General features: G+C 50.9%; 1 protein-coding gene across 2 annotated transcripts in view; it reads left to right on the forward strand.

Annotated features, from left to right (window-relative positions):
- The window catches only part of LOC135520995 (homeobox protein 2-like), a 74,738-nt gene that overhangs the window by 28,359 nt on the left and 30,037 nt on the right, over window positions 1–16,342 (forward strand). The window lies entirely within an intron of this gene.

Here is a 16,342-nt window from a genome sequence, read left to right on the forward strand (position 1 = left end):
GAGATACTAGAGGTACGACTGACTGAGATACTAGAGGTACGACTGACTGAGATACTAGAGGTACGACTGACTGAGATACTAGAGGTACGACTGACTGAGATACTCGAGGTACGACTGACTGAGATACTAGAGGTACGACTGACTGAGATACTAGAGGTACGACTGACTGAGATACTAGAGGTACGACTGACTGAGATACTAGAGGTACGACTGACTGAGATACTCGAGGTACGACTGACTGAGATACTAGAGGTACGACTGACTGAGATACTCGAGGTACGACTGACTGAGATACTAGAGGTACGACTGACTGAGATACTCAAGGTACGACTGACTGAGATACTAGAGGTACGACTGACTGAGATACTAGAGGTACGACTGACTGAGATACTAGAGGTACGACTGACTGAGATACTAGAGGTACGACTGACTGAGATACTAGAGGTACGACTGACTGAGATACTAGAGGTACGACTGACTGAGATACTAGAGGTACGACTGACTGAGATACTCGAGGTACGACTGACTGAGATACTAGAGGTACGACTGACTGAGATACTAGAGGTACGACTGACTGAGATACTCGAGGTACGACTGACTGAGATACTAGAGGTACGACTGACTGAGATACTAGAGGTACGACTGACTGAGATACTAGAGGTACGACTGACTGAGATACTAGAGGTACGACTGACTGAGATACTCGAGGTACGACTGACTGAGATACTAGAGGTACGACTGACTGAGATACTAGAGGTACGACTGACTGAGATACTAGAGGTACGACTGACTGAGATACTAGAGGTACGACTGACTGAGATACTAGAGGTACGACTGACTGAGATACTAGAGGTACGACTGACTGAGATACTAGAGGTACGACTGACTGAGATACTAGAGGTACGACTGACTGAGATACTAGAGGTACGACTGACTGAGATACTAGAGGTACGACTGACTGAGATACTAGAGGTACGACTGACTGAGATACTAGAGGTACGACTGACTGAGATACTCGAGGTACGACTGACTGAGATACTAGAGGTACGACTGACTGAGATACTAGAGGTACGACTGACTGAGATACTAGAGGTACGACTGACTGAGATACTAGAGGTACGACTGACTGAGATACTCGAGGTACGACTGACTGAGATACTAGAGGTACGACTGACTGAGATACTAGAGGTACGACTGACTGAGATACTAGAGGTACGACTGACTGAGATACTAGAGGTACGAGGTACGACTGACTGAGATACTAGAGGTACGACTGACTGAGATACTAGAGGTACGACTGACTGAGATACTCGAGGTACGACTGACTGAGATACTAGAGGTACGACTGACTGAGATACTAGAGGTACGACTGACTGAGATACTAGAGGTACGACTGACTGAGATACTAGAGGTACGACTGACTGAGATACTAGAGGTACGACTGACTGAGATACTAGAGGTACGACTGACAGATACTAGAGGTACGACTGACTGAGATACTCGAGGTACGACTGACTGAGATACTAGAGGTACGACTGACTGAGATACTAGAGGTACGACTGACTGAGATACTAGAGGTACGACTGACTGAGATACTAGAGGTACGACTGACTGAGATACTAGAGGTACGACTGACTGAGATACTAGAGGTACGACTGACTGAGATACTAGAGGTACGACTGACTGAGATACTAGAGGTACGACTGACTGAGATACTAGAGGTACGACTGACTGAGATACTAGAGGTACGACTGACTGAGATACTAGAGGTACGACTGACTGAGATACTAGAGGTACGACTGACTGAGATACTAGAGGTACGACTGACTTAGATACTAGAGGTACGACTGACTGAGATACTAGAGGTACGACTGACTGAGATACTAGAGCTACGACTGACTGAGATACTAGAGGTACGACTGACTGATACTAGAGGTACGACTGACTGAGATACTAGAGGTACGACTGACTGAGATACTAGAGGTACGACTGACAGATACTAGAGGTACGACTGACTGAGATACTAGAGGTACGACTGACTGAGATACTAGAGGTACGACTGACTGAGATACTAGAGCTACGACTGACTGAGATACTAGAGGTACGACTGACTGAGATACTAGAGGTACGACTGACTGAGATACTAGAGCTACGACTGACTGAGATACTAGAGGTACGACTGACTGAGATACTAGAGGTACGACTGACTGAGATACTAGAGGTACGACTGACTGAGATACTAGAGGTACGACTGACTGAGATACTAGAGGTACGACTGGCTGAATGTAAGTGTCTGAATACTTATGTAATTGTAACATGTCTATATTTAATTTTCTTAAATTTCCCCCTCAAAATTCTAAAAACCCTGTTTTTGCTTTGTCATTATGGGTTTTGTGTGTATATTGATAAGAGGAAAGACCCCAGATTGAATCCATTTTAGAATAAGGCTGTAACGTAACAAACTGTGGAAAAAGTCAAGGGGTCTGAATACTTTCCCCAAAGCTCTGTGGTGACCCATAGGACTCTGGTGCAACGTAGTGTACTATATAGGGAACCGTGTGTCATTAGGGACAGAGCCCTAGGGTAACTCATGTGTTAATGTGTGAACCTGATCTGCCTAATCTCACCTCCAGACTATGACGTACACACACACACACACACACACACACACACACACACACACACACACACACACACACACACACACACACACACACACACACACACACACACACACACACACACACACACAGTGTCACACACATCATACAATCTCAAACAGAGAGCAAACGTAGGTCATTCAAGTAGATACTCTTATCCTGACTCACAGTAAACACACACACACACCCTGATGTCCTCCCCGGTTGGCATTGAAACAAACTTACAGTAGATAGATAAGCAGCTTGTAGCTGCCACTGTGATAAATGACTGGGATTTAGATACAACTATTGGTATTAACGGCATGAAGAAGTAACATTTGTCTTGATAGGCCATTCAAACCACCTGGGGTAGTAAGAGATTATTCCCTATCGGGTGGTTTATTCCCTATCGGGTGGCTTATTCTCTATCGGGTGGTTTATTCCCTATCGGGTGGCTTATTCCCTATCGGGTGGCTTATTCCCTATCGGGTGGCTTTTTCCCTATCGTGTGGCTTATTCCCTATCGGATGGTTTATTCCCTATCGGATGGTTTATTCCCTATCGGGTGGTTTATTCCCTATCGGATGGTTTATTCCCTATCGGGTGGCTTATTCCCTATCTGGTGGCTTATTCCCTATCGGATGGTTTATTCCCTATCGGATGGTTTATTCCCTATCGGGTGGTTTATTCCCTATCGGATGGTTTATTCCCTATCGGATGGTTTATTCCCTATCGGGTGGCTTATTCCCTATCGGGTGGCTTATTCCCTATCGGGTGGTTTATTCCCTATCGGATGGTTTATTCCCTATCGGGTGGCTTATTCCCTATCGGGTGGTTTATTCCCTATCGGGTGGCTTATTCCCTATCTGGTGGCTTATTCCCTATCGGATGGTTTATTCCCTATCGGATGGTTTATTCCCTATCGGGTGGTTTATTCCCTATCGGATGGTTTATTCCCTATCGGATGGTTTATTCCCTATCGGGTGGCTTATTCCCTATCGGGTGGCTTATTCCCTATCGGGTGGTTTATTCCCTATCGGATGGTTTATTCCCTATCGGGTGGTTTATTCCCTATCGGGTGGTTTATTCCCTATCGGGTGGTTTATTCCCTATCGGGTGGTTTATTCCCTATCGGATGGTTTATTCCCTATCGGGTGGTTTATTCCCTATCGGGTGGTTTATTCCCTATCGGATGGTTTATTCCCTATCGGGTGGTTTATTCCCTATCGGGTGGCTTATTCCCTATCGGGTGGCTTATTCCCTATCGGGTGGCTTATTCCCTATCGGATTGCTTATTCCCTATCGGGTGGCTTATTCCCTATCTGATTCCTAGTCATTTATCAGTATGCCCAGTGTGTGTCTCTTTCACTCTTTCACTCTTTCACTCTCTGTCTCTCTGTGTCTCTGTCTCTGTCTCTCTGTCTCTCTCTCTCTTTGTGTCTCTGTTTCTGTCTCTGTCTCTCTGTCTCTCTCTCTTTGTGTCTCTGTCTCTGTCTCTCTGTCTCTCTGTCTCTCTCTCTCTTTGTGTCTCTGTTTCTGTCTCAGTCTCTCTGTCTCTCTCTCTTTGTCTAAGTGTCTGTGGGTATCTGACTGTAACTGAGTGTTTGTGTCCAAGTGGGTCTGTATCTGTCTCTGTCTCTTTCTCTCTCTCACTCTCTCTCTCTGTCTCTCTCTCTCTCTCTGTGTCTCTGTCTCTGTCTCTGTCTCTCTCTCTGTCTCTCTCTCTCTGTGTCTCTGTCTCTGTCTCTCAGTCTCTCTGTCTCTCTCTCTTTGTGTCTCTGTTTCTGTCTCAGTCTCTCTGTCTCTCTCTCTTTGTCTAAGTGTCTGTGGGTATCTGACTGTAACTGAGTGTTTGTGTCCAAGTGGGTCTGTATCTGTCTCTGTCTCTTTCTCTCTCTCACTCTCTCTCTCTGTCTCTCTCTCTCTCTGTGTCTCTGTCTCTGTCTCTGTCTCTCTCTCTGTCTCTCTCTCACTCTCTCTCTCACTCTCTCTCTCTCTGTCTCTCTCTCTCTCTGTGTCTCTGTCTCTGTCTCTCTCTCTCTCTCTGTGTCTCTGTCTCTCTGTCTCTCTCTCTCTGTCTCTCTCTCTCTGTGTCTCTGTCTCGCTGTCTCTCTCTCTTTGTCTAAGTGTCTGTGGGTATCCGACTGTAACTAAGTGTGTGTTGCCTAGGTGGGTCTGTATCTGACTATCTGACTGTACCTAAGTGTGTGTGTCTCGGTGGGTAGCAGACACTTGCATATTGAATGACCTTCATTTAAAAATGATGATGATGTAATGTTTGGAACTGAATCTTATATAATGCATTCTGCCATCTGAACACCAGGGGGCAGTGGTGTTCTAAGAAACAACAGTGTAGCTACAGCAACAGCAACGTTTCCAACAATAACCGAGCGCATGAAACTCACACATTACATCACTCTCTGGGCCCTGGTCCAATGGAGTGAACTATATAGGAAACAGGGTGCCATTTGAAGCACAGCCCATGTCTCTAATAACTGTGGATGTTGTTAATCCCTTGTCTCTAATAACTGTGGATGTTGTTAATCCCTTGTCTCCAATAACTGTGGATGTTGTTCAGTCCTTGTCTCTAATAACTGTGGATGTTGTTCAGTCCTTGTCTCTAATAACCGTGGATGTTGTTCAGTCCTTGTCTCTAATAACTGTGGATGTTGTTCAGTCCTTGTCTCTAATAACTGTGGATGTTTTTTATTTTTATTTACCTTTATTTTACTAGGCAAGTCAGTTAAGAACACATTCTTATTTTCAATGACGGCCTAGGAACAATGGGTTAACTGCCTGTTCAGGGGCAGAACGACAGATTTGTACCTTGTCAGCTCGGGGGTTTGAACTCGCAACCTTCCGGTTACTAGTCCAACGCTCTAACCACTAGGCTACCCTGTTCAGTCCGTGTCTCTAACTGTGGATGTTGTTTATCTCGTCTCTAATAACTGGATGTTGTTCAGAGAGAGATCCCTGGCAGACGGTGTGAACAGAAACCACTTTAGGCACCAGAGGTGCAGCCAAATGTCACAGACATCTCTGGAGAGATGTTAACAAACACAGACATCTCTGGAGAGATGTTAACAAACACAGACATCTCTGGAGAGATGTTAACAAACACAGACATCTCTGGAGAGATGTTAACAAACAGACATCTCTGGAGAGATGTTAACAAACACAGACATCTCTGGAGAGATGTTAACAAACAGACATCTCTGGAGAGATGTTAACAAACACAGACATCTCTGGAGAGATGTTAACAAACACAGACATCTCTGGAGAGATGTTAACAAACACAGACATCTCTGGAGAGATGTTAACAAACACAGACATCTCTGGAGAGATGTTAACAAACACAGACATCTCTGGAGAGATGTTAACAAACACAGACATCTCTGGAGAGATGTTAACAAACACAGACTGAATACATTTGAATTCAACTCAATAAACTGAGTTACGACAGAGTTACAGCATCATTTGTTAATGTTGCAGTACATAGTGTAGTCTGTGTCTGTCCCTTTCCCTGCCCATGTCTCTGTGTCTGTTTCTTCCCCTGTCTCTGTCTCTCTCTCTCTGTCTTTGTTCCTGTCTCTGTCCATGACTTTCTCTCTGTCCCCGTCTATCTCCCTGTCTCTGCCCTATGTCTCTGCCCTATGTCTCTGTCCCTGTCTCCTTGTCTCTGTCCCTGTCTCTGCCCTATGTCTCTGTCCCTGTCTCTCTATCTGTGTCTGTCCCTGTCTTTGTCCCTCTCTCTCTCTCTGTCTGTGTCTGTTTTTTCTCTGTCCCTGTCTCCTTGTCTCTGTCCCTGTCTCTGCCCTATGTCTCTGTCCCTGTCTCTCTATCTGTGTCTGTCCCTGTCTTTGTCCCTCTCTCTCTCTCTGTCTGTGTCTGTTTTTTCTCTGTCCCTGTCTCCTTGTCTCTGTCCCTGTCTCTGCCCTATGTCTCTGTCCCTGTCTCTCTATCCGTGTCTGTCCCTGTCTTTGTCCCTCTCTCTCTCTCTCTGTCTGTGTCTGTTTTTTCTCTGTCCCTGTCTCCTTGTCTCTGTCCCTGTCTCTGCCCTATGTCTCTGTCCCTGTCTATCTGTGTCTGCCCTATGTCTCTGTCCCTGTCTCTCTGTCTCTGCCCCTGTCACTGCCCCTGTCTCTGTTCCTGTCTTTGTCCCTGTCTCTCTGTCTCTGCCCCTGTCTCTGCCCCTGTCCCTGTCTCTGCCCCCCTGCCCCGGTCTCTGCCATGTCTCTGCCCCCCTGCCCCTGTCTCTGCCCTGTCTAACCTGCCCCTGTCTCTGCCCTTGTCTCTGCCTCTGCCCCTGTCTCTGCCCTGTCTAACCTGCCCCTGTCTCTGCCCATGTCTCTGCCCCCCTGCCCCTGTCTCTGCCCTGTCTCTGCCCCCCTGCCCCTGTCTCTGCCCCCCTGCCCCTGTCTCTGCCCCTGTCTATGCCCTTGTCTCTGTCCCTGTCTCTGCCCCTGTCTCTGCCTCTGTCTCTGCCCTGTCTCTGCCCCCCTGCCCCTGTCTCTGCCCCTGTCTATGCCCTTGTCTCTGTCCCTGTCTCTGCCCCTGTCTCTGCCTCTGTCTCTGCCCCTGTCTCTGCCCCTGTCTCTGCCTCTGTCTCTGCCCTGTCTCTGCCCCCCTGCCCCTGTCTCTGCCCCTGTCTATGCCCTTGTCTCTGTCCCTGTCTCTGCCTCTGTCTCTGCCTCTGTCTCTGCCCCTGTCTCTGCCCCTGTCTCTGCCTCTGTCTCTGCCCCTGTCTCTGCCCCCTGCCCCTGCCCCTGCCTCTGTCTCTGCCTCTGTCTCTGCCCCCTGCCCCTGCCCCTGCCCCTGCCTCTGCCTCTGTCTCTGCCCCTGTCTCTGCCCCTGTCTCTGCCTCTGTCTCTGCCCCTGTCTCTGCCCCCTGCCCCCTGCCCCTGTCTCTGCCCCCTGCCCCTGCCCCTGTCTATGCCCTTGTCTCTGCCCCCTGCCCCTGTCTCTGCCTCTGTCTCTGCCCCTGTCTCTGCCCCCTGCCCCTGTCTCTGCCCCTGTCTCTGCCCCTGTCTATGCCCTTGTCTCTGTCCCTGTCTCTGCCCCTGTCTCTGCCCCTGTCTCTGCCCCTGTCTCTGCCCCTGTCCCTGTCTCTGCCCCCTGCCCCTGTCTCTGCCCTGTCTCTGCCCCTGTCTATGCCCCTGTCTCTGCCCCTGTCTCTGCCCCTGTCTCTGCCCCTGTCTCTGCCTCTGTCTCTGTCCCTGTGTCTGCCCTGTCTCTGCCCCTGTCTATGCCCCTGTCTCTGCCTCTGTCTCTGTCCCTGTCTATGCCCCTGTCTCTGCCCTGTCTCTGCCCCTGTCTCTGCCTCTGTCTCTGTCCCTGTCTATGCCCCTGTCTCTGCCTCTGTCTCTGTCCCTGTCTATGCCCCTGTCCCTGTCTCTGCCCCTGTCTATGCCCCTGTCTCTGCCTCTGTCTCTGTCCCTGTCTATGCCCCTGTCTCTGTCCCTGTCTATGCCCCTGTCTCTGCCCCCTGCCCCTGTCTCTGCCCCTGTCTCTGCCCCCCTGCCCCTGTCTCTGCCCCTGTCTCTGCCCTGTCTATGCCCCTGTCTCTGCCCCTGTCTCTGTCCCTGTCTCTGCCCCTGTCTCTGCCTCTGTCTCTGCCCCTGTCTCTGCCTTTGTCTCTGTCCCTGTCCATGGTGCTGAAAAGCCCAGTTCTCTCTTGCTTATCAGCATTTAACCTCCATCTGGAAAACACTCTTTCAAATTCCATGTTAACACAAGACAAGCGGCCAATATGCCTTACTGTATTCTCTCTCTCCTCTCTTCTCCCTCTCCTCTCTCTCTCTCCTCTCTCTCCTCTCTTCTCCCTCTCCTCTCTCTCTCTCTCTCTCTCCTCTCTTCTCCCTCTCCTCTCTCTCTCTCCTCTCTCTCCTCTCTTCTCCCTCTCCTCTCTCTCTCTCTCTCTCTCTCTCCTCTCTTCTCCCTCTCCTCTCTCTCTCTCTCTCTCTCTCTCTCTCTCTCCTCTCTTCTCCCTCTCCTCTCTCTCTCTCTCCTCTCTTCTCCCTCTCCTCTCCTCTCTCTCTCTCTCTCTCTCTCCTCTCTTCTCCCTCCCCTCTCTCTCTCTCTCTCTCTCTCCTCTCTTCTCCCTTTCCTCTCTCTCTCTCTCCTCTCTTCTCCCTCTCCTCTCTCCTCTCTCTTCTCCCTCTCTCTCTCTCTCTCTCCCCTCTCTCTCTCTCTCCTCTCTTCTCCCTCTCTCTCTCTCTCTCTCTCTCTCTCTCTCTCTCTCTCTCTCTTCTCCCTCTCTCTCTCTCTCTCTCTCCCTCTCTCTCTCTCTCTCTTCTCCCTCCCTCTCTCTCTCTCTCTCTCTCTCTCTCTCTCTCCTCTCTCTCTCTCTCTCCTCTCTCTCCTCTCTTCTCCCTCTCTCTCCTCTCTTCTCCCTCTCCTTTCTCTCTCTCTCCTCTCTTCTCCCTCTGCCCTCTCTCTCTCCTCTCTTCTCCCTCTCCCCTCTCTCTCCTCTCTTCTCCCTCTCCTTTCTCTCTCTCCTCTCTTCTCTCTCTCTCCTCTCTTCTCCCTCTCCTCTCTCTCTCCTCTCTTCTGCCTCTCCTTTCTCTCTCTCTCCTCTCTTCTCCCTCTCCTCTCTCTCTCTCCTCTCTTCTCCCTCTCCCCTCTCTCTCTCCTCTCTTTTCCCTCTCCTCTCTCTCTCTCTCTCTCCTCTCTTCTCCCTCTCCTCTCCTCTCCCTCTCTCTCTCCTCTCTCCTCTCTTCTCCCTCTCCTGTCTCTCTCCTCTCTTCTCACTCTCTTCTTCTTCTCTCTCTCTTCACCATCTATTCTCTATTCTCCCTCTCTTCTCTCTCTCTTCTTCCTCTCCTCTTCCTCTTCTCTCTTCTCTCCTTTTATCTCTCTTCTCCCTCTCTTCTTTCTTCTCTTGTGTTTCTGCTGGCTGTCACTGAGGCCTGGTACTGTGCGATGCCATTAGTCTCTGTCCAGGAAAGGAGAGGAAAAAGGAGAGGAGGAGGAGAGTAAAGGAGAGAAGAAAGAGGATATGGCAGGAGAGGTGAAAGAGGAGGAGGGACGAGAGGAGAAGAAGGGAGGGGGAGAGAGGGACGAGAGGAGAAGAAGGGAGGAGAGGAGAAGAGGGAGAGAGGGCCCCCTACAGAGAGGAGGAGAGGGGAGGAGGGGACGGGGAAAGGAGAGGAGGGAGAGAAGGCCCCCTACAGAGAGGAGGAGAGAGGAGGAGAGGGGAGGGGGAGAGGAGGAGAGAGGAGGAGAGGGGGGGAGAGGGCCCCTACAGAGAGGAGGAGAGAGGGAGAGAAGGCCCCCTACAGAGAGGACGAGAGGAGGGAGAGAAGGCCCCCTACAGAGAGGAGGAGAGAGGAGGAGAGGGGAGGGGGAGAGAGGGCCCCTACAGAGGGGAGGGGGAGATAGGGCCCCCTACAGAGAGGAGGGGGAGAGGGCCCCCTACAGAGAGGAGGAGAGGAGGGAGAGTGGGCCCCCTACAGAGAGGAGGAGAGGAGGGAGAGAGGGCCCCCTACAGAGAGGAGGAGAGAGGAGGAGAGTCCCCCTACAGAGAGGAGGAGAGGCCCCCTACAGAGGAGGGAGAGGAGGGAGAGAAGGCCCCCTACAGAGAGAGGTAGAGGAGGGAGAGAGGGCCCCCTACAGAGAGGAGGAGAGGAGGGAGAGAGGGCCCCCTACAGAGAGGAGGAGAGGAGGGAGAGAGGGCCCCCTACAGAGAGGAGGAGAGGAGGGAGAGAGGGCCCCCTACAGAGAGAGGGAGAGGAGGAGAGGAGGGAGAGAGGCCCCCTACAGAGAGGAGGAGAGGAGGGAGAGAGGGCCCCCTACAGAGAGAGGGAGAGGAGGAGAGGAGGGAGAGAGGGCCCCCTACAGAGAGGAGAAGAGGAGGGAGAGAGGGCCCCCAGCAGAGAGGAGGAGAGGAGGGAGAGAGGGCCCCCTACAGAGAGGAGGAGAGGAGGGAGAGAGGGCCCCCTACAGAGAGGAGGGAGAGAGGGCCCCTACAGAGAGGAGGAGAGGAGGGAGAGAGGCCCCTACAGAGAGGAGGAGAGAGGGAGAGAGGCCCCTACAGAGAGGAGGAGAGGAGGGGAGGGGGAGAGAGGCCCCCTACAGAGAGGAGGAGAGGAGGGAGAGAAGGCCCCCTACAGAGAGAGGGAGAGGAGGGAGAGAGGGCCCCCTACAGAGAGGAGGGAGAGAGGGCCCCCTACAGAGAGGAGGAGAGGAGGGAGAGAGACCCCCTACAGAGAGGAGGAGAGAGGGAGAGAGGGCCCCCTACAGAGAGGAGGGAGAGAGGGCCCCCTACAGAGAGGAGGAGAGGAGGGAGAGAGGGCCCCCTACAGAGAGGAGGAGAGGAGGGAGAGAGGGCCCCCTACAGAGAGGAGGAGAGGAGGGAGAGAGGGCCCCCTACAGAGAGGAGGAGAGGAGGGAGAGAGGGCCCCCTACAGAGAGGAGGAGAGGAGGGAGAGAGGGCCCCCTACAGAGAGGAGGAGAGGAGGGAGAGAGGGCCCCCTACAGAGAGGAGGGAGAGAGGGCCCCCTACAGAGAGGAGGAGAGGAGGGAGAGAGGCCCCCTACAGAGAGGAGGAGAGAGGGAGAGAGGCCCCCTACAGAGAGGAGGAGAGGAGGGGAGGGGGAGAGAGGCCCCCTACAGAGAGGAGGAGAGGAGGGAGAGAAGGCCCCCTACAGAGAGAGGGAGAGGAGGGAGAGAGGGCCCCCTACAGAGAGGAGGAGAGGAGGGAGAGAGGGCCCCCTACAGAGAGGAGGAGAGGAGGGAGAGAGGGCCCCCTACAGAGAGGAGGAGAGGAGGGAGAGAGGGCCCCCTACAGAGAGGAGGGGAGGGGGAGAGAGGCCCCCTACAGAGAGGAGGAGAGGAGGGAGAGAAGGCCCCCTACAGAGAGGAGGAGAGGAGGGAGAGAGGCCCCCTACAGAGAGGAGGAGAGGAGTGAGAGAGGGCCCCCTACAGAGAGGAGGAGAGAGGCCCTGCCATGGTAATTGCCTTTCTAGGATAATGACTCCAAGCCAGAGACAGGACCCTCCATACCTCCACCACTGCTCCTCAACTGGTGCTCTGGAGGAGGAGTGTGGCGTCAGACTGATTATCTCTGCCTGTGTCCCAAATCACTGTATGTAGTGCACTACTTTTGACCAGGGCCTATAGGACTCTGGTGAAAAGTAGTGCACTTTATAGGGAGTAGTGTGCGATTTGGGATATACTCTCTCTCTCTCCCTCTGTATCCTTCCTCGTACATGCATGAACAACATCCTCAAACACAGGGGACGTTTTGATTGGTTAAGCCCCCCCCCACACACACACACACACCGCCTCTCTCCTGAATGCAGTTAATACTCAGAAAAGGCAAATGTCTGTCTTTAAACACGATAAGCTCCACTGCTGTTAAGATACACCACAGTGAGTACAGTTACACACTATAATGCCATTATTGTGGATAGTCAGATGAATATAATTGTTGTATTGAGAAACGTTTACAATGGTTTGCAAGAAGAACCATTTCCCTGATAATCCTGTGTTACATGGACACATCTGATTGGACTATGATAAATACATCACGTCGACCAATCAAAATAGACATTGTACCACAGCGACCATGTAATTTATTTTATTTTATTTTTCTATTTGTATGTGAAAACTACTTCTTAAAGATGAATACTTTTCAGTTGTTTATGAACTCACTTCACTGGTACTAAAGAGAGAGGCTCACTCGGCTGGAGCTACCATGTGATGGTGCTACCATGTGCTGGAGCTACCATGTGCTGGAGCTACCATGTGCTGGAGCTACCATGTGCTGGAGCTACCATGTGCTGGAGCTACCATGTGCTGGAGCTACCATGTGCTGGTGCTACCATGTGATGGTGCTACCATGTGCTGGAGCTACCATGTGCTGGAGCTACCATGTGCTGGAGCTACCATGTGCTGGAGCTATCATGTGCTGGAGCTACCATGTGCTGGAGCTACCATGTGCTGGAGCTACCATGTGCTGGAGCTACCATGTGCTGGAGCTACCATGTGCTGGTGCTACCATGTGATGGTGCTACCATGTGCTGGAGCTACCATGTGCTGGAGCTACCATGTGCTGGAGCTACCATGTGCTGGAGCTACCATGTGCTGGAGCTACCATGTGCTGGAGCTACCATGTGCTGGAGCTACCATGTGCTGGAGCTACCATGTGCTGGAGCTACCATGTGCTGGTGCTACCATGTGATGGTGCTACCATGTGCTGGAGCTACCATGTGCTGGAGCTACCATGTGCTGGAGCTACCATGTGCTGGAGCTATCATGTGCTGGAGCTACCATGTGCTGGAGCTACCATGTGCTGGAGCTACCATGTGCTGGAGCTACCATGTGCTGGAGCTACCATGTGCTGGAGCTACCATGTGCTGGTGCTACCATGTGATGGTGCTACCATGTGCTGGAGCTACCATGTGCTGGAGCTACCATGTGCTGGAGCTACCATGTGCTGGAGCTACCATGTGCTGGAGCTACCATGTGCTGGTGCTACCATGTGATGGTGCTACCATGTGCTGGAGCTACCATGTGCTGGAGCTACCATGTGCTGGAGCTACCATGTGCTGGAGCTACCATGTGCTGGAGCTACCATGTGCTGGAGCTACCATGTGCTGGAGCTATCATGTGCTGGAGCTATCATGTGCTGGAGCTACCATGTTCTAGTGCTACCATGTGCTGGTGCTACCATGTGCTGGAGCTATCATGTGCTGGAGCTACCATGTGCTGGAGCTACCATGTGCTGGTGCTACCATGTGCTGGAGCTACCATGTTCTGGAGCTATCATGTGCTAGTGCTAACATATGCTGGAGCTATCATGTGCTGGAGCTACCATGTGCTGGAGCTACCATGTTCTGGAGCTACCATGTGCTGGAGCTATCATGTGCTGGAGCTACCATGTTCTGGAGCTACCATGTGCTAGTGCTAACATATGCTGGAGCTATCATGTGCTGGAGCTACCATGTGCTGGAGCTACCATGTGCTGGAGCTATCATGTGCTGGAGCTACCATGTTCTGGAGCTACCATGTGCTAGTGCTAACATATGCTGGAGCTATCATGTGCTGGAGCTACCATGTGCTGGAGCTATCATGTGCTGGTGCTACCATGTGCTGGAGCTACCATGTGCTGGTGATACCATGTGCTGGAGCTACCATGTGCTGGAGCTACCATGTGCTGGAGCTACCATGTGCTGGTGCTACCATGTGCTGGTGCTACCATGTGCTGGAGCTATCATGTGCTGGAGCTACCATGTGCTGGAGCTATCATGTGCTGGTGCTACCATGTGCTGGAGCTACCATGTGCTGGAGCTATCATGTGCTGGTGCTACCATGTGCTGGTGCTACCATGTGCTGGTGCTACCATGTGCTGGTGGTCTAAGGCACTACATCTCAGAGGTGCTGTGGTCTAAGGCACTGCATCTCAGTGCTCGAGGCCGTCACTACAGACACCCTGGTTCGGTTTCTCGGGCTGTATCACAGCCCGGCCGTGATCGAGAGTCCCAACGGTGCGGCTCGACAATTGTCCCGGCGTCGTCCTGGTTAAGGGAGGGTTTGGGCCTGGGTTGGGCCCGTCCATTGTAAAATAAGGAATTTATTCTTAACTGACTTGCCTAGTTAAATAAAGATTAAATATATATATATATATATTTAAAATAAAACCCAAGGACCGAACGTAGGGTTGTATTCACCGTGACCGTGACTTGGAACAACACCTCTTGCTGTGAATAGAACCAGGTTCAGTGGCAATGCATTTTCATGTCAACTCAATTAGCACTTTAGAACCTCGAAGGATACAACAACATTCCATGTTCAATGACATTTTCCCAGCCAACTGTTGTATAGAGAATGAATAACATTTACATTCAATAGAAAAGGGAATGGAAGTAGGAATGTGTTGTTGTTTTGTGTGGTTTGTTTTTAAAGACGAGGTCGAGGATGTTGGCAATGAAGTTCAGTTGTTTTCTGAACTCCTGTTGTGATCAGGCTTTAAAGTTAAACCATCTTTCTGTGTGTTACGAAGCAGGAAGAAAGTGTTTCAGGAAACTGACAGCATTTTCTAACTGCCTGTAGTCGTAGTATCACTGCAGAGTACACTAGGGGTTAATCAACCCTGGTGGGACCTGGTAGAACTCAACTGTTTCTAACTGTCTGTAGTCGTAGTATCACTGCAGAGTACACTAGGGGTTTATCAACCCTGGTGGGACCTGGTAGAACTCAACTGTTTCTAACTGCCTGTGGTCGTAGTATCACTGCAGAGTACACTAGGGGTTTATCAACCCTGGTGGGACCTGGTAGAACTCAACTGTTTCTAACTGTCTGTAGTCGTAGTATCACTGCAGAGTACACTAGGGGTTTATCAACCCTGGTGGGACCTGGTAGAACTCAACTGTTTCTAACTGCCTGTGGTCGTAGTATCACTGCAGAGTACACTAGGGGTTTATCAACCCTGGTGGGACCTGGTAGAACTCAACTGTTTCTAACTGTCTGTAGTCGTAGTATCACTGCAGAGTACACTAGGGGTTTATCAACCCTGGTGGGACCTGGTAGAACTCAACTGTTTCTAACTGCCTGTAGTCGTAGTATCACTGCAGAGTACACTAGGGGTTAATCAACCCTGATGGGACCTGGTAGAACTCAACTGTTTCTAACTGCCTGTAGTCGTAGTATCACTGCAGAGTACACTAGGGGTTAATCAACCCTGGTGGGACCTGGTAGAACTCAACTGTTTCTAACATCCTGTAGTCGTAGTATCACTGCAGAGTACACTAGGGGTTTATCAACCCTGGTGGGACCTGGTAGAACTCAACTGTTTCTAACTGCCTGTAGTCGTAGTATCACTGCAGAGTACACTAGGGGTTTATCAACCCTGGTGGGACCTGGTAGAACTCAACTGTTTCTAACTGTCTGTAGTCGTAGTATCACTGCAGAGTACACTAGGGGTTTATCAACCCTGGTGGGACCTGGTAGAACTCAACTGTTTCTAACTGCCTGTAGTCGTAGTATCACTGCAGAGTACACTAGGGGTTAATCAACCCTGATGGGACCTGGTAGAACTCAACTGTTTCTAACTGCCTGTAGTCGTAGTATCACTGCAGAGTACACTAGGGGTTAATCAACCCTGGTGGGACCTGGTAGAACTCAACTGTTTCTAACATCCTGTAGTCGTAGTATCACTGCAGAGTACACTAGGGGTTTATCAACCCTGGTGGGACCTGGTAGAACTCAACTGTTTCTAACTGCCTGTAGTCGTAGTATCACTGCAGAGTACACTAGGGGTTTATCAACCCTGGTGGGACCTGGTAGAACTCAACTGTTTCTAACTGTCTGTAGTCGTAGTATCACTGCAGAGTACACTAGGGGTTAATCAACCCTGGTGGGACCTGGTAGAACTCAACTGTTTCTAACTGCCTGTAGTCGTAGTATCACTGCAGAGTACACTAGGGGTTTATCAACCCTGGTGGGACCTGGTAGAACTCAACTGTTTCTAACTGCCTGTAGTCGTAGTATCACTGCAGAGTACACTAGGAGTTTATCAACCCTGGTGGGACCTGGTAGAACTCAACTGTTTCTAACTGCCTGTAGTCGTAGTATCACTGCAGAGTACACTAGGGGTTTATCAACCCTGGTGGGACCTGGTAGAACTCAACTGTTTCTAACTGCCTGTAGTCGTAGTATCACTGCAGAGTACACTAGGAGTTTATCAACCCTGGTGGGACCTG

This window comes from Oncorhynchus masou, chromosome 29 (genome assembly GCF_036934945.1).
Source record: "Oncorhynchus masou masou isolate Uvic2021 chromosome 29, UVic_Omas_1.1, whole genome shotgun sequence".
Lineage (NCBI taxonomy): Eukaryota > Metazoa > Chordata > Actinopteri > Salmoniformes > Salmonidae > Oncorhynchus > Oncorhynchus masou.